Below are 26,891 nucleotides of genomic sequence, written 5' to 3'. Positions count from 1 at the left end.
GCGGGGCTCGATCCCAGGAACCTGGGATCATGACCCGAGCCGAAGGCAGACGCTTAACGACTGAGCCACACAGGCGCCCCAAGACTATTATTAACTGAGGTGCATAGTTTATCTTAGAGTTCATGCTTCATGTTGTGCAGTTTTGTGAGTTTTGACAAATGTATAATGTCATGTTTCTAAGCATTTCACTATCATACAGAATAGTTTCACTACCATAAAAATTCGCTATGCTTCATCTGTTCATCTCTCCCTCGCCTGCCCCACCCACCCCCGTCTCTGGCAACCACAGGTCTCTTTACTGTCTCCATAATTTGAGGCAACACTTTTAACAGTTTCAGGTTTTTATTCTTTTGTTGGTTATCGTCGTAATTCTAAATAATATACTTACTGCTTTTTTTTTTATTCTTATGTTAATCCCCATACATTACATCATTAGTTTTAGATGAAGTGTTCCATGATTCATTGTTTGTGCATAACACCCAGTGCTCCATGCAGAACGTGCCCTCCTCAATACTCACCACCAGGCTAACCCATCCTCCCACCCCCCTCCCCTCTAGAACCCTCAGTTTGTTTTTCAGAGTCCATCGTCTCTCATGGTTCGTCTACCCCTCCGATTTCCCCTGCTTCATTCTTCCCCTCCCACTACCTTCTTCTTCTTTTTTTTTTTCTTAACATATATTGCATTATTTGTTTCAGAGGTACAGATCTGAGATTCAACAGTCTTGCACAATTCACAGCGCTTACCAGAGCACATACCCTCCCTAGTGTCTATAACCAAGCCACCCCATCCCTCACAAACCAACCCCCACTCCAGCAACCCTCAGTTTGTTTCCTGAGATTAAGAATTCCTCATATCAGTGAGATCATATGATACATGTCTTTCTCTGATTGACTTATTTCACTCAACATAATACCCTCCAGTTCCATCCACGTCATTGCAAATGGCAAGATCTCATTCCTTTTGATGGCTGCATAATATTCCATTGTATATATATATACCACCTTCTTTATCCATTCATCTGTCGATGGACATCTTGGCTCTTTCCACAGTTTGGCTATTGTGGACATTGCTGCTATAAACATCGGGGTGCACGTACCCCTTCGGATCCCTACTTTTGTATCTTTGGGGTTAATACCCAGTAGTGCAATTGCTGGATCATATGGTAGCTCTATTTTCAACTTTTTGAGGAACCTCCATACAGTTTTCCAGAGTGGCTGCACCAGCTTGCATTCCCACCAACAGTGGAGGAGGGTTCTCCTTTCTCCGCATCCCCGCCAACATCTGTCGTTTCCTGACTTGTTAATTTTAGCCATTCTGACTGGTGTGAGGTGGTATCTCATTGAGGTTTTGATTTGGATTTCCCTGATGCCGAGCAATGTTGAGCACTTTTTCATGTGTCTGTTGGCCATTTGGATGTCTTCTTTGGAAAAATGTCTGTTCATGTCTTCTGCCCATTTCTTGATTGGATTCTTTGTTCTTTGGGTGTTGAGTTTGATGAGTTCTTTATAGATTTTGGATACTAGCCCTTTATCTGATATGTCATTTGCAAATATCTTCTCCCATTCTGTCGGTTGTCTTTTGGTTTTGTTGACTGTTTCTTTTGCTGTGCAAAAGCTTTTTATCTTGATGAAGTCCCAATAGTTCATTTTTGCCCTTGCTTCACTTGCCTTTGGCGATGTTTCTAGGAAGAAGTTGCTTCGGCTGAGGTCAAAGAGGTTGCTGCCTGTGTTCTCCTTTAGGATTTGGATGGACTCCTGTCTCACGTTGAGGTCTTTCAACCATTTGGAGTCTATTTTTGTGTGTAGTGTAAGGAAATGGTCCAGTTTCATTCTTCTGCATGTGGCTATCCAATTTTCCCAACACCATTTGTTGAAGAGACTGTCTTTGTTCCATTGGACACTCTTTCCTGCTTTGTCAAAGATGAATTGACCATAGAGTTGAGGGTCCATTTCTGCGCTCTCTATTCTGTTCCATTGATCTATGTGCCTGTTTTTGTGCCAGTACCATGCTGTCTTGATGATGACAGCTTTGTAATAGAGCTGGAAGTCCGGAATTGTGATGCCGCCGGCTTTGCTTTTCTTTTTCAATATTCCTCTGGCTATGCGGGGTCTTTTCTGGTTCCATACAAATTTTAGGATTATTTGTTCCATTTCTTTGAAAAAAGTGGATGGTATTTTGATGGGGATTGCATTGAATGTGTAGATGGCTCTAGGTAGCATTGACATCTTCACAATATTTGTTCTTCCAATCCATGAGCATGGAATGTTTTTCCATTTCTTTGTGTCTTCCTCAATTTCTTTCATGAGTATTTTATAGTTTTCTGAGTACAGATCCTTTGTCTCTTTGGTTAGATTTATTCCTAGGTATCTTATGGTTTTGGGTGCAATTGTAAATGGGATCGACTCCTTAATTTCTCTTTCTTCTGTCTTGTTGTTGGTGTATAGGAATGCCACTGACTTCTGTGCATTGATTTTATATCCTGTCATTTGACTGAATTCCTGTATGAGTTCTAGCAGTTTTGGGGTGGAGTCTTTTGGGTTTTCCACATAAAGTATCATATCATCTGCAAAGAGTGAGAGTTTGACTTCTTCTTTGCTGATTTGGATGCCTTTTATTTCTTTTTGTTGTCTGATTGCTGTGGCTAGGATTTCCAATACTATGTTGAATAGCAGTGGTGATAGTGGACATCCCTGCCGTGTTCCTGACCTTAGGGGGAAAGCTCTCAGTTTTTCACCATTGAGAATGGTATTTGCTGTAGGTTTTTCATAGATGGCTTTTATGATATTGAGGTATGTATCCTCTAGCCCTATACTCTGAAGAGTTTTGATCAAGAAAGGATGCTGTATTTTGTCAAAAGCTTTTTCTGCATCTATTGAGAGGATCATATGATTCTTGTTCTTTCTTTTGTTAATGTATTGTATCACATTGATTGTTTTGTGGATGTTGAACCAACCTTGCAGCCCAGGGATAAATCCCACTTGGTCGTGGTGAATAATCCTTTTAATGTACTGTTGGATCCTATTGGCTAGTATTTTGGTGAGAATTTTTGCATCCATGTTCATCAGGGATATTGGTCTATAATTCTCCTTTTTGATGGGGTCTTTGTCTGGTTTTGGGATCAAGGTAATGCTGGCCTCATGAAATGAGTTTGGAAGTTTTCCTTCCATTTCTATTTTTTGGAACAGTTTCAGAAGAATAGGTATTAATTCTTCTTGAAATGTTTGGTAGAATTCCCCTGGGAAGCCATCTGGCCCTGGGCTTTTGTTTTTTGGGAGATTTTTGATGACTGTTTCAATTTCCTTAGTGGTTATAGGTCTGTTCAGGTTTTCTATTTCTTCCATACTTACTGCTGTTTATGATTTATCAATTTTAGGCACCATCTACTGACTTCCTCTATGAAGACAATATGTAGTTCACTCACACCACCTTTCTTCTCTCTCCTCACCTTCTGATATACTTATATTACTGAATTCCTGTCTTTTTTACTGTTTCAGTCAGGGTCCAGCCAGAAAATGAATAACTGTAGGTATTTTAAACAGTTACACATGTGATGGGACATCCCAGAAGCCAAACAAAGGATGGTGAAGCAATCAGGAGTTAGTATCATCAGAAAGCTGTTTCCACCCCCAGGGCTGCAGGAACATAGAACCTTGCCTGGTAGGAGCTGGGAATATAGGAGAAGAGGCTGCTTGGAAAAGAGCTAGAATCTCTGAGGAGATAAAATCCCTGCTAGAAAGTGGAAAGAGACAGAGGGAAATATCTGAACTTATACCTTCCTCCCTGTTTCCAGTCAAGCTTCCATTGGTCAAACCACTCTGGAAGCCAGTTGGCAAGGAACCTAGGAAATAGAGTTTGCAGGAGAAGTGCAGGAACTGGATCTGCAGGCAAACAGGCATAATGGATGAAGTTCCATATGTGTATTAGTTAGGGTTCTCCAGAGAATCAGGATCGATAGGAATTGGCTCACATGATCATAGAGGCTGAGAGGGGCAGACCCAGGAGATCCAATTGTGTAGTTCCAGTCTGAGTCCAAAAGCCCATGCATCAGGAGAGCTTATGATGTATGTTCTAGTCCAAGTCTGTCTGAAGGCAGGAAAAGACTAATATCCCAGCTTGAAGACAGTCAGATAGAGAGAGTGGGCTCTTTCTTACTCAGCCTTTTGTTCTATTCAGGTCTTCAGTAGATTAGATGAGGCCCACCAGTATTTGGGAGGGCAATCTGTTTTGCTTAGTCTAATGATTCAGTGGTTAATTGTACCCAGAAACATTCTCATGGACTCACTAGAAATAATGTTTAACCAAGTATCTGTGGCTCAGTCACATTGAAACATGAAATTAACCATCACAAGGTGTAACTTTAAACTAGATACTAAAATTTCTTTTACTTGTTCTGTCAGTTTTCACTCCCTACATTGTAAGACAAATGTCTTCCTTATCCTTTTGGCACTTTCTTTCTTTCTTTTTTTTAAAAAGATTTTATTTATTTACTTGAGAGAGAGAGCACAAAGGGAGGGGGAGAAGCAGACTCCCTGCTGAGCAGGAAGCCCAACACAGGGCTCCATCCCAGGACTCTGGGATCATGACCTTAGCCGAAGGCAGACTCTTAACCAGCTGAGCCTCCCAGGTGCCCCAGCTTTGGACTTCATTTGTCATGGTTGTTAACATTGTTATTCTGCCTGCAATTAAGTCTCTTTTAGATTGTTCATAGGTTGATTCTAAAACTTGAAAACCAATAAATGGTTTACATTATTGTGATTATGTAAATAGTATTCAAATCTTAGAATTACTCATCCTTCCTTGCAACCCTTGGATCTATTGAATGAGGACAGCTCTAGCATCAAGGTGAAATGGATTCTTTTTCTATGTGCTCCATCAAAACTTTAAACCATGCCATATTTTAGTTGGCTCATTCAGACTAAGACCATCTTATGGATATTTTTTGGTTTTCCTTAATTTCCTGATTGCATCTCTTTGTTTTCTTACACTCTTCCAGTGCTCTCAAATCATGCCATGTATGAAGACATCTCATTTCCCCCTTTGAGTTGTCTTATTGGATCCTTCTCACCTCTTGCCCTAGATTAGCCTGGTGACTCAGTAGGTCTGCTTCATAGCTTTCATCCTGGGTTTTCCTTTGCTGCTGTCCCAATTTGGCTCCATAGTTTCATGGTAACATAAGTCTCTCGGAAGGTAATGAGTGTTGAAGGGCCTGAGCTCTTGAGCCAGATTACCTAGGGTTAGACCCTAGTTCTACCACTTACCAACTGTGTGACCTTAGATGAGTTATTTGGCTTCTTTATAACACAGTTTTCTCATCTATAAGATAGTAATAGTGAGAGAATATTCTTCGTGGAATTGTTGTATGGTTAAATGCAATAATGCGTGAAAAGCACTCAGAAGAGTGGCTGGCACAAAAATAAGCACTCAGTTAATGTTAGCTATTATTAATTATATTTTTATTTCTCTTCCCCTTGTTTTGTAGGAGTACATTGTCAGATAACTTCCTAAAAAGTAATCAACAGTGTTAAATGTTCTGAGACTTTGCATGTCTGAAAATATCTTTATTCTGTTCTCACATTTAATTGACAATTTTGATAGGTTTAGAATTCTAGGTTGTAATGGCCAGTTGCCCCTTCCCAAATGGCCCCAGACTATAACACCATTGGAACTACCATATCTACTCTTTATAGTGTTTCTGACTTGTCCTGTCATTTTCACCTTCTCCTATTTTTTTCAAAATCATTCACTAAGTCCATCCTACACTCAAGGCAAATGGACTAAATGTCTACCTTTTGAAGGGCTTAAAAGAGAATTTATGGACATATTTTAGACTGATACAATCTGCCCTCTGGCCTCAAATTATTTACTCTCATCCTACATGCAAAATACCTTCACCCTACCCCAAAAATCCCCCCTCTTAAGGCCTCAACCCTTTATAACATCAGCTCAAAGTCCAGAATGTTGTCATCTAAATTAGGTCCAGGTGTGGATGAGGCATCTGGGGCACAGTTTCATACATGTAGGTCCTTGACTACACTTTCTCTCAATCTGAAGACCTATGAATTAAGGATACAACCAACACTTAATGGTGGGACAGGCACAGGATAAGCAGAATAGACACTACTGTTCAAAAAGGAGGGAAGTAGGAGGTTCTCATGAGTCACTGGTCCATAGCAATTCTGAAATTCAGCTGGCACGGATAGGCAGTCCCTTCATTGGGACTCAAGGCCTGGGAATAATTTTCCATGGCTGTAGCTCCTGCTGGGCTCTTGCTTTCATCCTCTGAGTCATTCCTTCTTTCTCATGAAAGGTAGCCTGTGTCTGCAGCCGCATGGTTGTCTCAGTGTACTTACTGATTGTAGGGGTTTGTGGGTCCAAAGCCCCCATTAATTTTACTCTCTGGGATTCTTTTAAGTAAACCCTTCTGTACCTTGTACTTCTGCTGACCGATGAGGAACCATACTCCTAACCTTCCAGTTATGTAGTAACAAAGAAAACCATAGGCCCTACAGTTTACTCTGTGAGGGTATGCTTATGTCACAGAATACTGGGTTTCTCCAAGACTCTACTTCATTTAGGAAACTTATCTGGCATCTTTTTTCAAATGTCATATGTTCAGTTTTGTTGTTAAGTTAATAATTTCACCTTTGATCAGGGTTATCTCATGGATGTTATTTGTGCTAATGAAATCTAAGGCTATATTTCAATGGTACTGACTAAACGCAAGTAGTATCATTAGGGATGTGTTCAGCTGCAAGTCACAGAAAACCGCCACCAGTGGCTTAAACTAAGAACGTTTTACTTACAAAACAGTCTGCGGGCTGCACTACATTAAGGCAGTAATGTCATCTTCAATAAGCTGCAGGGAATGGCAGAGCTGCCAATTTCTTTATGACCTATGACAAAATATTGGAAAAATGTTAGCAATCATTAATACTAATAATACCAATATTTACTGGTCATTTACCACTCGCCCTCTTCCAGGTACATTACATGTATGAGCATTTCAGGCTCACAGCTAATCGATGAGGTGGAATGGTTAATACCTTTTGGAAGTCATTCCTTTTCTTCTCCAAGTCAAAAATTAGCTGTAATATTTCTAAGGGCACACAGCTTCACCAAAATCCCTCCAAGGTTTCCTTTGCTTATCAATGCATCAAGGAAACTTAGAAGAATTCTAAAATCTAATACTTGTGGGTCATGGAGAAACCATTCCAGACTTTTCAAATCACATTAAAGATCTATGCTGTTCAGTATACTTTCAGAATGGACCCTCAGAAGGTGTTCCTGTGGGTGTATTGGCTTTGTAGTTGTTGACAAGAACCTTGCCTCCCAGGAGGCACTGTAACTTTTATATCTATTAATAATTATCAATTAAAGACAAGACAAGGGATTTTACTTTGTCTTCTTGTTGATATTTTCTAATGTATGCTAAGTTAACAAGTTTCATTGTATTTAATTCTTACCATCATATAAGCACTGTAATATCATTACAGAATGATAGTGGTCCCAGGTGTAACACCAGCTCTGGAAACTTCAGATGTGGTCATGGTAGCAGTTAGGGTGGGCTCCAAGCAGTTCTTGGCCACTTGGGTTTGTCTGCTTTTCTCTATTTGTCTCCTTCCAAGCCCCATCAGCTGTGAGAATCTGCTGTGAGTCTCCAGTGAGTCTCTAGCAGATACAGATACAGATCATTTCTCTGGATAATCTTTATGGTTGGCTGTGGCCTGAGTAGCAGGGATAGTTCTGACAGAAGCACCTGGTTTGGGGGCTATCGAGCAGTAACTGTGCCCTGCCTTAGAAAGGGGCAATATAAGTTTCAAGCACTTCAAGGCTTCACTTCTCCCTGATGACTGATATATTTTTGTCATCTTCATCCATTTACCAAACTAACCTAAACTTTATGATAAAGAAAATGGGGCTTGTGTGTCCTTTGCAGAAGGGAATGCTGGTACTGGTTTTGGGTATCTTACCCCAAAATGGTGCATTACCTGAAAATGTAGGGGGGGACCTTGGAATCTCTACCTTTATTAAGCACTCCATAGTTCTGTTGAGGGGCAAGAGGTATCAGACCATACTTTAAGGAACCCTGCCTTAAAAAGCTTTAGCTCTTTGGATTTTCAAAGCACTGTTTTTAAACTGGTTAGCAAAGCTCTGTAAGGTCTTTGTGAGTATCAATTTCAAGCTTTTTTGAGATCTGGATCCTGCTCTCCAATTTTTCATTACCTTTCACTGCTGTTTTCCCCAGAGCTTTCTTTACTTCCTTTGCATTGTTCTGTTAGGCATTTGACCAAACTTGTCAAATAAACTTTTCCTCAAATTGAATATGAACATTTAAGAGTGCTGACATGTTCAATATCCAAATATCTTATTATCTCTGGTAGGAGTTGGTTCTCTCTATGGAAGGTGAATAAGTAAACCAATGTCTTTTGTTTTTTTCTTTGCACATAAGTAAGGCAGCATGCTAGGTACTGCCAGGAGGGAACAAGGGAACAAGAAGGTCAGGGGTATAAATCTGATTTCTGTCATCAAAAAAGATAAACTTTTTATGTGATTAATTAAAATAAGCTGTGCTTTAGAAAAATAAAAGGAAAGATAGCCATGACCTCAGATAAAAATTAGGCAATTAAGTATTTTTTCCCTAGGGCAGCAAGGAGTTATGAGAAATACCATAATCTGTAAGTTTTGTACTAAAATGTTGCTGCTAATAAGATTATAAAACTTATCTTAAAGTTTGCTTTGTGTACTTCTATTATTTCTTTGTTCTTCAAAGCTGAAGAGGTTTTTTTCTTCAGTTTTTAACATGAAAAGACATTTTCCCCCTATATTTTCTTCCTGCCATTATAAAGCTGAGCTGTTTAAAAAATCTTTTATGTATTAATTCTTTCTCTCTCCATCCTTTGTACAAAGCCAGCTCTGAGATTGGGAATAACATTGACTATCGCTAACCCAAGCCCAGTGAATTTAACTTCTCACAAAACCCAGCATTTGAGGAGACTTCGCATTTATATCTTGGAGTTCCTTGTCCAGTCCTTGGGCAGGATTCCATTGAAATAATCCATAACATGGTGGAGACACTGTCTCTGGAAAGAACTGTCTGATTTGACCTTATGTGTTGATTTTTCTAGAAATCTAGGCATGGGGAGGGCTGGAGGTTGGATGGTGGGAGAGGGAGACCGTAGAAGTGCAGAATACTTAGGTTTACTTGAAGCCAGTTGAGCAGAGGAAGGTTCTGTCTCAGAAGACCTTGGCTTAGCAGGGCTCAGCTCTCCATTGTTGTGGAATTGGTGGAAAATACACTCATGAGAACGCACATGAAGGATGCCTCCAGAACTCCAAGAGGACTTGTTGCTTTGTTTTGTTAAGTAAACGGTCTTGGGGGAAACTCACTTCACCTTTGTGTGTCCACAATACTTCTTCACACCAATTATGTTGTAATTAACCCCATCATGTAGCTCTTGTGCCCCTCCTAGACCAGGTGTTCCTCATTGGCGGAACTCATCTGTCTCATCTGTGTATTATCACAATGGTACCGGGTCCTCGGCACATACTGAATGAAGGCAATGAGCTTATGGAGTTTAGACAAACCCAGAACATAGGCTTCCAAATTTTACAGAACCATTGATGTAACTTCTGTTTTATGTGTAACAGAGCCATCTGTAATGGAGATTCTCTCTGTGTCTCTCTTTTTTTTTTTTTTTTTAGATTTTTATTTATTTGAGAGTGAGAATGAGAGACAGCATGAGAGGGAGGACGGTCAGAGGGAGAAGCAGACTCCCTGCCGAGCAGGGAGCCCGATGCAGGACTTTTTTTTTTTTTAAAGATTTTATTTATTTATTTGAGACAGAGAGAATGAGGGAGAGAGAGAGCACATGAGAGGGGGGAGGGTCAGAGGGAGAAGCAGGCTCCCTGCCGAGCAGGGAGCCCGATGCGGGACTCGATCCCGGGGCTCCAGGATCATGACCTGAGCCGAAGGCAGTCGCTTAACCAACTGAGCCACCCAGGCGCCCCTCTCTGTGTCTCTTTTTACAAACACCTGTATAGTAAACTTCTGATTAATTCTTAGCGTTTTGTGATCAAATGAATTGACTGAAAACCTTGCCACCTCTTCTTACCACCTTACTTGCCACCCAATAACACTTAATATCACTATCCTCGGGTCCCTTAGCAAGAAGCAATATAGTACAGTGATTAAAAGGGTGGCCCCCGGGAGTCAGGCTGCCTGGGTTTTAAAATCCTACTTTATTCTGACTAGTGGCAGACCTCTGGCCAAGCTATTCAGTTTCCTCAGCTGTAAAAATAGGCACAACACAGCACCTACCTCTTACGTGAATTCAGTGAGGTAACGCAGGCAAAGCACTTACAATCGTGCCTGGAACTTGGTGAGCTTCGAGTCCATAAGTGTCAACCTTTATTAGTAGTAATGTAAAAACCTTTACAAAGTCTGTGCTTGCTTACTTAAAATTTTCATGTTGGCATGTGTTGAAAGCAAAGAACACCAGCAGTATGTAAAGTGCCATGTTGGAATCAAACTTCTTTGGGAGAATGAGGTCAAATTTGCTGACGGTGGTTAAGTACAAAAGGGTGAGCTAAGGCCCAGGGACAAGACTTGCCCTCGGTACAAACTGATCACAAGATGATCAGAAATCCATAGGACAGAAGGAAGAAACTCTGATTTAGTTCCTCCCGTACACCAGTACTGTTCTCTGCGCTTTATCCTTGTTTTTCTTTCAAGCAAAACTAACAGTCCTATAAGATAGCTATTATTATTCCCATTTAATAGACAAATAAACTAAAGCTTAGAAAGGTTAAGAAATTGGCCAAATATCACATCAATGCAGTATAGCTAGGATTTGAACCCGCATCTGTCATATGCCATTCCCTCCGCTAATCTTTATAAACATCTTTGGAAGAAGTGAAGTAAATTAATTGTGCCCTGAATGATATAGGACTGGATACTATAGGACTATGAAATCCCAAGGTAGAAACAACCAATTTAAGAACGCTGTTTCGTTCACTGTTGTATTTCTCGTAGTATACAGCATTGGTGTGCAATATCTGTGAAATGAGTACGTTTATGGATGAATGACCAGAAGTGTGAATTCCATGCTCCTGGGATGAGATTGTTTAGTTTGGCTGAGGATCTCAGGGCAATCTGGCCTACATCTTAAGCCATCGCATGTGTTTCCTGCTCTAGCTGTCATAGCAGGTGAAAGAGAAGGTTATTTAATGTAACATTTGTCTCAAATTACTTGTAGGCCAGTAAAAAAGCAGACCACAGATGTAATCAGTGGGATCGGATGCTGTTTTAAACCCTTCTTCCCCCACCCCACAGGGGCCATCCTAGAGCCTTTATGTCCTGGAACCCTGCATGCCCCACTGCAGACACCTCTCCTGATTTATGATGACATCAGTTCTGTAGAGTGCTACAGGTGAGGACGTGGACTAGTTTCTGAGTATATCCCAATTCCCTTCTGCCTCCTAAACCCCTTCGTAAAAGTTCTACTCATGTCACCAAGACTGAACACTTATGCTGTATACCATGAGAAATACAGGTTTTACTTAGATGAACTACAGAGCTGACAAACACAACAAAACGAAATGGAATAATGGACGCGGAACCAGGGATGTGCTGCAGTAAGGATGGGATATGTGGGAGTAAGCGGGGAGGTGAGAGAGGGCGAGGGGGCGCTCGGGAGGGTCTTTGAATGGAAGTTCACCCTCTGGCGAAGGGGGATTGCCACTTGTATCCCTTTGCGTCAGAACTTCTTGCCCCCATCACATGGAAGAGCAGGAAGACGGATCGGCCACCCCCTGCAATCAGGGGAGAAAACGCCATCAACAGAATCCGCTCATTCTCCCGCCCTATAACGTTGACCCTCTGGGTGGCATTGCTAACCTATTTTCTTTATAAGACCATAGAACAGGTATATTTTCACCTGCCAGACTTTGCACACTTTCTTCTCAGTTGATTTATTCACCCATGGCTTTTTTTTTTTTTTAAGATTTTTATTTATTTGACAGAGAGAGCATAAGCAGAGGGAGAGAGAGGGAGAAGCAGGCTCCCCGCTGAGCAAGGAGCCCGATGTGGGACTTGATCCCAGGACCCTGGGATCATGACCCGGGCCGAAGGCAGCCGCTTAACCGGCTGAGCCACCCAGGCATCCCTTCACCCATGGCTTTATGCAGCCACTCAACAAAAATTGCTTGAGGGCCTCTCTGTGCCAGGATCTGTTTTAGGGGTAAACGCCTGCCTCGGTGGTGCTGGGGGGCGATTCTTATGTCCTGTGCTTACAGCTACTCCACCAGGCTGGTCACTCCATAACCTTCTGTTGCTCTTTCATTGTCATTTGGCAGGTGTCTGCCTGCTTCTCCTCTCTAATTATGTACGGGGCGGAATTCAATGCTTTGGGGATATGGATGATTATAGTGAACGGGCCCCTGGATGGGTCTATTATCTTGGTGAATGGTGCGTATTTTTTTTTTTTTTTCAGAAGTTCTTTTACTCTGGAGCTAGATATTTTTTTTTAATTTAATTTTTTTTAAAGATTTTATTTCTTTATTTGACAGAGAGAGAACACAAGCAGGGGGAGAGGCAGAGGCAGAGGGAGAAGCAGACTCCCCGCTGAGCAGGGAGCCCGACATGGGGCTGCATCCCAGGACCCCAGGATCATGACCTGAGCCGAAGGCAGCCGCTTAACCGACTGAGCCCCCCAGGCGCCCCTGGAGCTAGATATTTTAAAGCGAAACAATCCAGAAGGGGCTCAAGAGACAGAGTTGTTGGATGAGTCCCCAAACCTGGGAGCAAATGCAGTTGGGCTCTAGGGCCTCTGAGAGTGGAGCTTGACTGCTGTCAGCTGAGAGCCTCATGTCTGCCCTCAGCCAGGAAGCGGTACAGCGGGAATGAGAATTCTCATAGTCTCGTTCTCGGGCTAGTGCTTTTTCTGTCGACTCATTTGCCTAGGAGGGCTTAGCCCTTTTTGGACATTTATTGTGTTTTGTTGCAGGAATCCAACACAAGAAGGTTTCTCAGGTAGTTATAGAAGGGGCTGTGACAGCTAAGTGGGGTGGGAGGCAGGGAGACCTGACAGCAGACAGAACAGTGAAGTGGCAGGAGAGTGGGTTTGAGGGACACTTTTTGTTTCCTTCCATTTTGTTCTGGGCTGGCCTTAGTCAGGATGTCTGGCCCTGAGTGCTGGTGGATTTTGTGTACTGGCAATGGCCAGGGGGAGGGGGAATATGTATAGGTTCCCGACAGTCTGTGGGAAATAGGTGTGTGCGTGTGTGAGAGAGAGAGAGAGAAGGAAAGGGGATCACAGTAGGGGGGTGTGATATTTATTCTGATTGCCTATTCAAATCATTTTTTTGAAATATCAGTTTTATTGAGGTATATTTGACAAATAAAATTGTAAGATATTTAAGGTGTACATCATGGTGATTTGATATATTCATATACATTGTGAAAGATCCCCCCATCTAGTTCATTAATACATCCATCCCCACACATATTTATCTTTTTTTTTTTTTTTTTTTTTTTTTTGCGAGACTATTTAAGTTCTCTCTTAGCAACTTCCACTTATACAATACAGTGTTGTCAACTATGGTCACCATGTTTTACATTAGATCCTCACATTGTATTCATCTTAACAGCTGAAAGTTTGTATTCTTTCACCAACCTTTCCCTTTTCCCTCACCCCCAGCCTCTGGCAGCCACTTCTACTCTTTGTTTCTATGAGTTTAACTTTTTTCCCACATATTCCACATAATTCCACATATAGGTGATACCATGCTCTATTTGTCTTCCTCTATCTGGCTTATTTCACTTAGCATAATGCTCTCAAGGTCCATCCACGTTATCACAAATGGCAGGGTTTCCTTCTTTCTCGTGGGTGAATACTATTCCACAGGCTATCCGTACACCACATCTTCTTTTTTTTAAATTAACATATAATGTATTATTTGTTTCATGGGTACAGGTCTGTGATTCTTCAGTCTTACACAATTCACAGCGCTCACCATAGTACATACCCTCCCCAATGTCCATCACCCAGCCACCCCATCCCTCCCACACCCCTCCACTCCAGCAACCCTCAGTTTGTTTCCTGAGATTAAGAGTCTCTTATGGTTTGTCTTCCTCTCTGGTTTTGTCTCGTTTTATTTGTCCCTCCCTTCCCCTATGATCCTCTGTCTTGTTTCTCAAATTCCTCATATCAGTGAAATTGTATAATACTTGTCTTTCTCTGATTGACCTGTTTCACTTAGCATACCTTCTAGTTCCATCCATGTCATTGCAAATGGCAAGATTTCATTTTTTGATGGCTGCATAATATTCCATTATATATACCACATCTTCTTTATGCATTCATCTGTTGATGGACATCTAGGCTCTTTCCATAGTTTGGCTATTGTGGACATTGCTGCTTTATATAAACATTGGGGTGCACGTGCCCCTTCGGATCACTACATTTGTATCTGTGCAATTGCTGGGTCATAGGTTAGCTCTATTTTCAACTTTTGAGGAACCTCCATACTGTTTTCCAGAGTGGCTGCACCAGCTTGCATTCCCACCAACAGTGTAGGAGGGTTCCCCTTTCTCCACATCCTCACCAACAACTGTCATTTCCTGACTTGTTAATTTTAGCCATTCTGACTGATGTGAGGTGGTATCTCATTGAGGTTTTGATTTGGATTTCCCTGATGCTGAGCGATGTTGAGCACTTTTTCATGCATCTGTTGGCCATTTGGATGTCTTCTTTGCAGAAATGTCTGTTCATGTCTTCTGCCCATTTCTTGTATTCAAATCATTTTCAAATGATTCAAATCATGGGGCATTTTCCTTAAAAATAAAAAGAAGTCCTAATAATAATAAGAAGAAGAATTAAAAATAATAAAATCAGAACTAGAACTTGATGTGCATTGTTTAAAAAAATCCTTCTAAATATGTTCCTTTGATTTTAGAAGTTGGCTTTGGTCTCCAAATTCTGGAAGATGTAATGGAATATTAAAGATGGTCTGGAATGGCACCTTCATGGGTGTGATTTTTTTTTTTTTTAGTAGAGTTGACACACTATAAATTATACTAGTTTCAGCTATATACAACAGTGATTTGACAACTCTATACATGATGTTCTGCTCACCACAAGTGTAGCTAAGATCTGTCACCACACAAGGCTATTACAATACCATTGACTATGTTCCCTGTGCTGTACCTCTCATCCTCATGACTTATGCATTCCATGACTGGAAGCCTGTGCCTCTCACTCCCCTTCACCCATTTTTGTCCATCCTCCTATCTCCCTCCCCTCCGGCAACCACCATTTTGTTTTTCTGTATTTATTGGTGTGATTTTTTTATTCATTTCACAGGCAGGAGAAACCTGCAATGCACAGTCAAATGAACTGTTGCAGTCCACGTGGAGCAGAGAGCAAGGTTGGATGGGGTGAGTACAGAGAGTGAATGGTTTGGAAGCTGAGTTCACAGTCAGCAAAACTACCAACCCACTGTGAGGATTTTAGCAAAATAGGGTTCTCTCTGTTCCAGAATTTCATGACGCAGGTTCAAGTTTTACATGAATTCTGTACAATCAAAATTCCCATCTGCATGAATCATTGAGAGAAGAGGGTTTCCGATGGAATTATTCAGACAGACATGGTTCATCTTTCAAGTCAGTGATGGAAAATGATGATAGGGACTCCAGGATCAGATGGCCAAGGTTCAGAAATGTAATTCATTCACCAGGAGGACATTTTGAAACTGAACTTAACATTGTCCAGGTTTAGGCCTTCTGTTTTGGTCACTTTTTAGTTAAAATGTCTGGTAAGCAATGTTTATCTTAGTAATGGCAGAGCTAATGTCTGAATAGGGACACCGCTAGAAAATTAATGCATAAGGTTTTTCTGTTTCTAATATAAAGGAGTCATCTATTAGCATAAACTATGCTTTGAAGATAGGGACTAGCACATGGAACAAATATTGTGAGCCTAGGATTCTATTGTGGAATACGGTATTTGTTACAGTGAAAGATGATTATCAAAATTCAAACATTCTGACTGAGTAGCACTGATGGGTAAAAGGAGAGGGATATCTTGGTTAAAGTACATGATTGTTCTTGAAAATGTGAGTGTAATTAGGATTCCAGTAGGGTGCCTGTGTGGCTCATTCAGTTAAGTGTCTGCCTTTGGCTCAGGTCATGACCTCAGGGTCCTGGGTTGAGCCCCGTGTTGGGAGCCTTCTTCTCCCTCTCCCTCTGCTGCTCTGCCCCACCCCTGTGTGCGCTCTCTCTCTTAAATAAATATATATATATATATTTTAAAAAGGATTCGGATGAATTATTTTGCTAACTGTTCTTTATTATACAAAATAATGTATTATAAATGGAAAAACTAATCTCTCTTCTTGAGAAAAAAATCATTTGAGAAAATCTTGCTTACAAAGGGTTCCTGGAAATTCCACAGATCCTTTTTTCTGTAGATTTGTTCATTTTCTCACTACCCCATAGACCTTTTTCTGATGTTTTAGTTTGATGTTCTAGATCTGACAGGGTGCTGCATCCCTCAGATATGCAGAGTAAATCTTTCTTGTATGATTGCTTCATATTTTTAAAAAAGATGTATTTAAGACTTCTATTATAGACCCACTTTTATCATGGTGGGCGTGTAAGCTGTTTTCCACCTTTTTTGGAGAGCAAATTGACAATAAATATTCAGAACCTTAATCTACTGCACATCCTTTAGCTCAGTAATTTCACATCTGGAATTTTGTTCTGTTGCAATGATCAGAGATTAAAGACTAAACTGGTGTACAGAGATTTCATGTAAGAACATACATAAGAAAATTGGAAATGAACAGGGGCACCTGGGTGGCTCAGTCATTAAGCATCTGCCTTCGGCTCAGGTCATGATCCCGGGGTCCTGGGATCGAGCCCCGCATCAGGCTCCGTGCTCAGCGGGAAGCCTGCTTCTCCCTCTCCCACTCCCCCTGCTTGTGTTCCCTCCCTCGCTGTCTCTCTCTCTGTCAAATAACTAAATAAAAATCTTAAAAAAAAAAAAAAAAGAAAATTGGAAATGAACGACATCCAGTAGTGGGAAATAATTATGTTATAATATACCCACACAGTGAAATTTTATGTAGTCATTAAAGCCATGTTTGTATAGCTCATTTAGTGCTCTGATGTTAAATTAAAAAGAGAAGAAGTATGTAAAGTATGTAAAGTAATATAAGAGATATATTCCCAGTTTTCTTTTAACCAAAATAGTTTGAGGTATGATTTACATACAGTATGATCTTCCCTGTTCAGGTATGTACTTTGATTAGTTTTGACAAATGTATACAGTCATTTAATAACCCCACAATCAAGATATAGACTCTACCACCCCAAAGAGTTTCCTTTTGTCCCTGGTAGTTAATACTCTTCCTCTATTCTCAGTCCTTGGCAAACTATAGTTTTGTGTTTTCCAGAATGTCAGATAAATGGAATCATGTTGCTCATTGCATCTGCCTTCCTTCATCTCTGAGATTCATCTGTGTTGTATGCATCAGTATTTCACTCCCCCTCCCTTTTATTTTTAGAGAGCGGGAGGGAGGGGGGAGGGGCAGAGGGAGTGGGAGAGAATCTTAAGGAGGCTCCACGCATGCCCAGCGCGGAGCCCCATGTGGGGCTTGATCTCACAACCCTGAGATCATGACCTGAGCTGAAATCAAGAGTTGGTCGCTTAACCGACTGAGCTGCCCAGGTGCCCCTTCACTCCATCTATTGTAGAACACCATTACATTGTATAGACATTTGTTCATTCACTGGTCCACAGACGTTTGGATTGTTTCCAGTTTCTGGGAATTGTGGACCAGTGAGTAGAGGACATAATATTTTTATATCTCTTGGATAGACACCATGGGAAGATTACTGGGTCATATGGTGAATGTAAGTTTAAGAAATTGCTAATCTCTTTTAAAGAGTGTCTGTACCATTTTGCATTCCTACCAGCAATGAGAGTTCCAATTGCTTTGCATCCTCTACACTCGTGGAATCGTCTATTTTAAAATTTTAGCCATTCTAGTAGGTGTGCAATGGTATCTCATTTTCCTAGTAATTAATGCCAAGTATCTTTCCATGTGCTTATAAGCTATCCATGTATTTTCTCTAGTGAAATGTCTATTTAAGTCTCTTAAAATTGTGGTTGATTTTTTATTGAGTTTTGAGAGTTCTTTATATATGCTATATATAATTCCTTTGTCAGATATGTGATTTGCAAATAGTTTTCCCAGTTTATAGCTTGTCTTTTCAGTTTCCTAATAGTGTCTTTTTAGTGAGCACAAGTTTTTAGTTTATCAACTTAGCTATTTTTAATTTTATGGTTCATGCTTTTTTTGTAATAAACTTCTTAGTTTGAATAGTTTTAGATTTATAAAATAATTGTGAAAATAACACAGAGTTCTCATACACCCCAAGCCACTTTCCCTATATTAATGTAAATACGGTTCATTTGTCACAAGCAACGAATATGGTTTATGTTTTTTGTGTCTTATCTAGGAAGTCTTTGCTTGTCCCAAAGTCACAATGATTTACTGTAGAAATTTTCTGTAGAATGTGGTTTTTTTTTTTTTTTTAAGATTTTATTTTATTTATTTGACAGAGAGAGAGAGAGAGAGACAGCTAGAGAGGGAACACAAGCAGGGGGAGTGAGAGAGGGAGAAGCAGGCTCCTGGCCGAGCAGGGAGCCCGATGCGGGGCTCGATCCCAGGACTCTGGGATCATGACCTGAGTCGAAGGCAGACGCTTAACGACTGAGCCACCCAGGCGCCCCTGTAGAATGTTTTTATGTAGAAATTTTATAGTTTTAGCTTTTAGGTTTCAGTCTATGATACATTTTCTTTTCTTTTCTTTTTTTTAAAAGATTTTATTTATTTATTTGACAGAGAGACAGAGGGGGGGTAGTGGGAGAGGGAGAAGCAGGCTTCCCGTTGAGCAGGGAGCCTGATGCGGGGCTCAATCCCAGGACCCTGGGATCACGCGACCTGAGCCAAAGGCAGACGCTTAACGACTGAGCCACCCAGGTGCCCCTATGATACATTTTCAATGAATTTTCGTTTATGATTTGAAATAATGTTGAGATTAATTTTTGTTTCTGTGTGGGCATTCAGTTTTTCCAGCACTATTTGCTGAATAGACCTTTAATTAATATATATATTTATATTATGTACATCATATGTTTTTATTTTATTATATATAATAAAACATTTGTATATATAATATATATTTTTACATTAATATTTACATATAACTTATGCATATTTATATAAATATAAAAAAGCCTGACTCCATTGTGGTTCCTCTTTTTTAGTCCGGAAGTTGAGAATCCTATACTCTCTACTTCTGCATCTACCCTTACCATAAACCCCCATTACTTAACACAACTTGAGTGGATCTATGTTTCTTGCAACCTAAAGGAAACTTACTAGCAAGCAAACCTAACACAGTAAAAAAAAATTACTTTTGTTCCTATTTTTAATTCCAGTACATTTTTTTAGCATCCATTGGGAAGTTCTGTTTCTTCTATTGTCTGGCTTTTATGGGGTGTGGATGAATGACTAAAGAAAATCGTGCGCTGGCCCCAAAATTTCTCTTCCAAGGTTTGGCCTCCATGTGTGAAACTAGAGCTATGTCTTTTATTATAACATTATAGTTCTGAGAGTTGTAAATACATTGCTAAGATCAATGGATAACATACTAATATGTTAACCAGTTACTTATTATTATTTTTTTTTAAGATTTTATTTTATTTATTTGACAGAGAGAGAGAGACACAGCTAGAGAGGGAACACAAGCAGGGGGAGTGGAAGAGGGAGAAGCAGGCTCCCGGCCGAGCAGAGAGCCCGATGTGGGGCTCGATCCCAGGAACCTGGGATCATGACCTGAGCCAAAGGCAGATGCTTAACGACTGAGCCACCCAGGTGCCCCACCAGTTACTTATTTTTAAATATTATTTTGCATATTATCCCAGCTCAAAGTCCAGAGTTCTGAAAACAAGTAAATTCTGAAAGAGAGGGTTGCAAGTAGAAATTTTCTGAACAGATGCCAAGACTTGTACTTGTGAAACTGGTTATCAAAGATGGTAAAAGGATTGCCAAAGCTTGGTTTTGCATCCTTGATATGTAGCACATGATGGTGAAGGTCATAGACTAAGGAGTCCGAGTGCCTGTGTTTCAAGGCCTCTCCCTAACTTGTGTGAGCTTGAACAGATTACAAAGCCTCCTATGGCCTCAATTCTTTCTTCTGCCCACAGGGGCGATTGGGAGGCTCCTATCAGGTCATGTACCTGGTGCAGAGGAAGTGGTCAGCAGCTGTCAGTTCATCTCTTTGCTCCTTATAGTCCCAGCTCTCAGGCCAGGGGGCCTGGAGGCCTGAACTGCCTGCATTTTCAGGCTCATTGTTCACTTTGCTGTGAAGGCTTCCCATTTCACTGAGCCCTTGAGCCACCCCATCTGTTCAGTCATCTCTGTTTCCCCGTGTGGGTTCCCTCCTCCTTTTTAAGACCCTTAATTAGGTGATAGAATGAACAGCACCACCTGAGCATCAGTTATTAGCAATAAGTGAGTTTCCTCTGAGTAGCTATTGTACACTAATTATTCCCACAAAAAGCTAGTTTTCTGCAGCTCTGATTACCTGCTAAATTATACCGATGCATATTGAAAAACTTTTTTTCCTTGTTGTTTTGAAATCATTTGCCTCAGGTTCATCTAGTGAAACCAGAAACACCTGCAATAACATTGAGATGAAATTCTTTTGTTTTACTTTTTTTCACTTTTTAACTCCGGTGCCTTTTTATTTTTTATTTTTGTAGCATCCCTTTGGGAAGTTCTATTTCTTTTTTTTTCTGGCTCATGTTTCCTAAAGGGACAATTCATTGTTTAATAGTTGCTATCTCTGGGAGGTGTTGCTCTTTGCCAGGGGTGGTATTGTCATGCCAGGCCTGGGGTGTTAATTCTTTCACTGACTTTTGCTCCACGTCCACATGACGTGGCAACAGGATAAAGAAGCTACTGAGTTGAACCAGCTAGAAATTCAATTCAACTAGATTAGATTAGCACCTGCTAGAGGCAATGGGCATAGTGGTTAGAGCAGGAGGCACAGAAATGAAGCACATTTCATTTGGCTGGGTATAAGAAAAAAACTCTTTCCAGCACTACAATCAAGTTTTCTGTGCTTTTGTTGAACCATGGGATAAGTGTATAACATACTACAAGCCCATATTACTTCGGATGTTTATTTTAATTTCATATTGGGTCTCAGTTTCAGAGATACCATAGGGAGTGGTGTACATGCTTAGTCTAAAGGGGGCACGGCTATTTAGATCTGTGACTGACTTCTTTTTCTTTATAAATTTTGTACAACAGTTAATTTCATAATTAATTAGAAAACAGACTTGAAGATTGTAATTGGGAGGAAATCTGGTAAGGAGTCATTGCAGTTGGCCAGGAGAACTGAAAATGACAGGGATTAGTTTAGGGGTCAGGAAATGGAGAGGTGAGGACAGCTTTGGGATTTTTAAAAAAATGCTTTTTGTTTAATTAATATTCTATAAAAATAACTTTCTTTTCGGTGTATAGTGCTCTGAGTTTTAACGGATGTATAGAGTCATATAGACACCACCGCAATTATACTGTAGAACAGTTCTGTCACCTCCCAGAATTCCCTCATGTTGTAGTCGACCCCTCCCCCACACCTAAGCCCTGACATCCATCCACCTCCATCTATAATGTCATACAAATAGAACCTTGCTGTAGTTAGCTTTCTGAGACTGGTTTCTGTCATTCAACGGAATGCCTTTTACAATACATCAATTTCTTAGTATTTCATTGTATGGATATACTAGGGTTTGTGTAACTCCTTTTCCTGAAGGACATTTGAGTTATTCCATTTTGGTGGTTAGGAGTAGAACTGCTGTAAACATTTGTGTGCATGTTTTTGTGTAAATATAAGTTTTCACATCTTTAGAGTAAAAAGCTAGGTGTGGGATTAATGGGTCATATGATGTGTATGTTTAACTTTATAAGAAACCACCAAACTATTTTCCAAGGTGGATGTGACATTTTGCATTCCCACCGGCAGTGCAGAGCTGCAGTTGGTCTGCATCCTTGCAAGTATTTGGTATTGTCTTACAAAGTAATTATTTCAGTAGGTGTATAGTGGTATCTCATTGTGGTTTTAATTTGCATTTCCCTAAAGCCTAATGATGTTGAGCATCTTTTCATGTACTTAAATATATGATATTCTGGATATGGGACCTTTGCTGGGTACATGATTTGCAAATATTTTCTCCCAGTCTGTAGCTTGTCTTTTTGTTCTTTTAACAGTGTCCTTTACAAAGCAAAAGTTTCAATATTGATGAAGTCCAATTTGATTTTTTTCTTTTAAATAAATCCAATTTATAAAGCTTATAACTTCAGACATAAATTTTTGCCTTTTATTGCCATGCATTTACTATTAAATACTAGCATCAGAATATTTTCAGGTTGCTCCTTATAGTTGTACAAGTTGTGCACTGCACAGTTCTAGGAGGCATGATTTACATGGACTACAGTGTGAATGGTAACCCCCAAAGCTATGAGTGTACAAATTGTACAACCATACATTATCTCTTTGGGTGTCTTCTCTACTGCACAGACTGCTTTCATTGCTGTGGTTCTGTTTTACTTCTCTTGCCATTTATTATTATGTGGAGTCTATATGGCAGCTATATTTAAGAAGCTTCTGTATATGAATCATCTAAAGCTAACTTGTTCCTACTGACTCTCAACTAGCTGATGGCCCATCCTTGGGGTTCCACGAACATCATGTTTTCAGGCTTTTTTCCTTAGCTTTCTCTTTCTATTAATTTGCATTTAGGGAAATTGGAAACTCCCTGCAGCCAGCCAGTTTTTACTGTCTACACAGCCATGGTTTTGAAACTCACATCCAAACAAATGACTAAAAACTTAAGATTTGTAGCATCATCCATTATGCCCTTCTGGATTTGCAAAAAAAAAAAAAAGCATCAGAATATAAAAAGCAGGAAAAAAAAGCAACAGAATATAAAGACAGAAATGCCATTTGCAGGGAATATTTTGGCTATGAGTAATTCATTATTAACTCTGAGAAACTCTGAGGGGGCGCATGACCTCCCTCTGACAATAGGAATGTACCATTCAGTGTTAGGAGATTTATTATATTGTGAATACTTGCTCCCAGTTAAAGATGGGATTGCCAACTGTTAATTGATCAACATTGTTGCAGCAGAACCAGGAAAATTCAACAGAGCAGAACTGTTCTAGGTGTGCAACAACATCATTATCTTCATCATTAATACAAGCTCTAAAATGCTGCACTGGGATGCAGGGATAGGGAAGGATGAGCAAGTATCCTGCTTTTGAGTTGTTTTTATTAAAAAATCAGGTGGATTATGTTTTTATGTAGAGAAGGCACATAATAAGATTGTATCTGGGGAACGAGCATAAGTTAAATGGAGAAGTTGGTAAAGAGGGCTTAAGGTTTGGGAGGAGTGGGTGTATAATATCACAGGAAAGTAAAAAGATTATTTAAGAAGGTATCACTGGGGCGCCTGGGTGGCTCAGTCGGTTAAGTATCTGCCTTTAGCTCAGGTCATGGTCCCAGGGTCCTGGGATAGAGCCCTGCATCAGGCTCCCTGCTCAGGGGAGAGTCTGCCTGTCTCTCTCCCTCTGACCCTCCCCTCGCTCGTTCTCTCTCTTTCATAAATAAATAAAAATTAATAATAATAATAAAGAAGGGATCATTGCTTGGAGAATCCAAAGAAATGAGTTGAGAGATAAGGGGAGGGACTTATTTACTGAGGGGCTATTGATCCCACTCTTAAGAAATGGTAGTATACAAAAAGGTGGAACCAACAGGTGTTTTTTTGTTTGGTAAGTAAGGCCAGGAAGGTATTACAGGAAAGGTGATCTTTCCAGGTGTCTTCCACCTAGCTGACCTCTTCATAATAGCTACAGTATGATTTCAGAAAGCATCCTGTTTTTCACCATTAAAGATGGTGAAAAATTTATGATGCTAGGCTTAGGCTGTGTGTGTGTTTAAATAGATATGTCCTTTATCAAGTTGATTAAGTCTCCCTGTATTCCTAGTTTGTTGAGAGGATTTTTAAATTTTTTATCAATGGGTGTTAGGTTTTGCCAAATGCTTTCTTTTCATCTGTTGTTAAGATTATATGATTTTCCTTCTTTAGCTTGTTGTGGTGGATTACACTAATTGATTTTTGGATATTGAAGCAATCTTGCATACTTGCACTAAATCTCTCTTGGTTATGGGTATATAATTCTTTTTATACATTGTTGGATTTGATTTGCTAACATTTTATTGGGGATTTTGCATCTATGTAAATGAAAGATACTGGTCTCCAGTTTTCCTTTCTTATAATATCTTTATCTTGTTTTATGAATGCTGGCCTCCTAGAATGAGTTAGGAAGTATTCCCTCTGCTTTTATTTTCAGGAAGAGATTATAGAGGATTAGCATCATATTTCCTTTAAATGTTTGGTAGAATTCATTTGTGAAACCATCCAGACCAGATACTTTCTTTTTGGAAGGTTATTCTTGATTATATTTATTTAATATGTATAGGCCTATCTAATTAATCTATTTTTCCTTATATGAGTTTTAGTAGTTTGTATCTTTTAAAGAATTGATCTATTTCATCTAAGTTATGAAATTTGGGGGCATAGGGTTGTTCATAACATTTTTTATTATCCTTTTGATGTTCATGGAATTAGTAGTGGTTACCCCTCTTTCATTTCTGATATTAGCAATTTGTGCCTTTTTTTTTTTTGGATAGCTTGGCTAGGAGTTTATTAATATTATTGATCTTTTCAAAGAACCAGCTTTTGATTTCTCTATTGATTTTCTTTTTTTAAAAAAAGATTTTATTTATTTATTTGAGAGAGAGAGAGTGCACACAAGTGGGTGGGGGGAAGGGCAGATGGAGAGGGAGAGGAAGAGGCAGACTCTTCACTGAGCAGGGAGCCCAACTCGGGGCATCTGTTGATTTTCTTTAATAATTTCCTGTCTTTTATTTTATTGATACCTGTTCTAATTTTTTATTATTTCTTTTCTTCTGCTTGCTTCAGCCTTCATGTACCTCTTCCTCTAGTTTCCTAAGGTGGAAGTTTAGGCTACTCATTTAAGATCTTTCTTCTTTTCTAATATATGCATTCAATGCTGCAAATTTCAGTTTAAGATTTCACTGCCTGCCACACATTTTAATAGTTGTATTTTCATTTTCATTTAGCCCAAACTATTTTTTTCTTCCAAAATTTTATTTAAATTCAAGTTAGTTAATATATAGTGCAGTATTAGTTTCAGGAGTAGAATTTAGTGATTCATCACTTATACATAATACCCAGTGCTCATCACAAGTGCCCTCCTTAATACCCATCACCCATTTAGCCCATCCCCTGCCCACCCCTTTCCATCAACCTTCAGTTTGTTCTCTGTAGTCAAGAGTTTCTTATGGTTTGTCTCTCTCTCTGTTTTTTAGCTTATTTTATTTTTCCTTCCCTTCCCCTATGTTCATCTGTTTTGTTTCATAAATTCCACATATGAGTGAAATCATCTGATATTTGTCTTTCTCTGACTGACTTATTTTGCTTAGCATAATACCCTCTAGTTCCAGCCACGTCATTGCAAATGGCAAGATTTCATTCTTTCTGATGACTGAGTAATATTCCATTGGGAATATCCAGAAGATATTCCATATCTTCTTTATCCATTCATCTGTAGATGGGCATCTGGGCTCTTTCCATAGTTTGGCTATTGTGGACATTGCTGCTGTAAACATTGGGGTGCATGTGCCCATTTGAATCAGTATTTTTGTATCCTTTGGATAAATACCTAGTAGTGCAATTGGGTCATAGGGTAGTACTGTTTTTAACTTTTTGAGGATCCTCCATACTGTTTTCCACAGTGTCTGCACCAGTTTGCATTCCCACCAACAGTGTAAGAGGGTTCCCCTTTCTCTGCATCCTCACCAACATCTGTTGTTTTTTGTGTTATTAATTTTAGCCATTCTGACAGGTGTGCGGTGGTATCTCATGTGGTTTTGATTTGTATTTCCCTGCTGCTGAGTGATGTTGAGCATTTTTTCATGTGTTTGTTTGCCATTTCTATGCCTTTTTTGGAGACATGTCTGTTCATGTCTTCTGTCCATGTCTTAATGGGATTATTTATTTTTTTGGGTGTTGAGTTTGATAATTTCTTTATAGATTCTGGATACTAGCCCTTTATCCATCATGTCATTTGCAAATATCTTCTCCCATTTCACAGGTTGCCTTTTTGTTTTGTTGAATGTTTCCTTCACTGTTAGGAAGATAACTTCTTGTTAGCTTTTATCCTGGTGAAGTCCGAGTTCATTTTTGCTTTTGTTTCCCTTGCCTCCAGAGATGTGTCTAGTAAGAAGTTGCTACAGCTGAGGTCAAGTCCAAAATACTTTTAAATTCCTTCTTTGACCTATGTGTTATTTAGGAGTATGTTGTTTAATCTCCAAATATTTGGGGATTTTTCCAGCTATCTTTCAGTTATTGATTTCCAGTTTAATTCCAGTGTGGCCTGAGAGCATATTTTGTATGGTTTCTGTTCTTCTAAATTTGCTAAGGCATGTTTTATGGCACAGAATGTGGTCTGTCTTGGTGAATGTTCTGTGTGAACCTGAGAAACAAGTTTTTTCAACTATTGTTGGATGAAATATTCTATACATATCGGTTGGATCTGGTTAATTGATGCTGTTGTTTAGTTCATCTGTATCCTTAAATATATCCTTCTGGATCTGCCAATCACTGACAGAAGGGTGTTGAAGTCTCCAACTATAATAATGGATTTTTCTCTTTCTCCTTGA

At 39.7% G+C, this 26,891-nt stretch overlaps 1 long non-coding RNA gene across 1 annotated transcript in view; it reads left to right on the top strand.

The window, feature by feature from the left end:
• Positions 1–26,891, top strand: part of LOC135362191 (uncharacterized) — a 200,651-nt gene that overhangs the window by 134,788 nt on the left and 38,972 nt on the right. The window contains exon 2 of the long non-coding RNA XR_010406667.1: positions 15,364–15,437. This is a non-coding gene — a long non-coding RNA (uncharacterized LOC135362191). The remainder of the gene's footprint in view (positions 1–15,363; positions 15,438–26,891) is intronic.

Source organism: Mirounga angustirostris, unplaced genomic scaffold, assembly GCF_029215605.1.
Source record: "Mirounga angustirostris isolate CCGP_5_RB_7025 unplaced genomic scaffold, mMirAng1.0.hap1 SCAF_12, whole genome shotgun sequence".
NCBI lineage: Eukaryota > Metazoa > Chordata > Mammalia > Carnivora > Phocidae > Mirounga > Mirounga angustirostris.
Note: the sequence above shows the minus strand (reverse complement) of the source record. Positions and strands in the feature narration are given on the sequence as shown.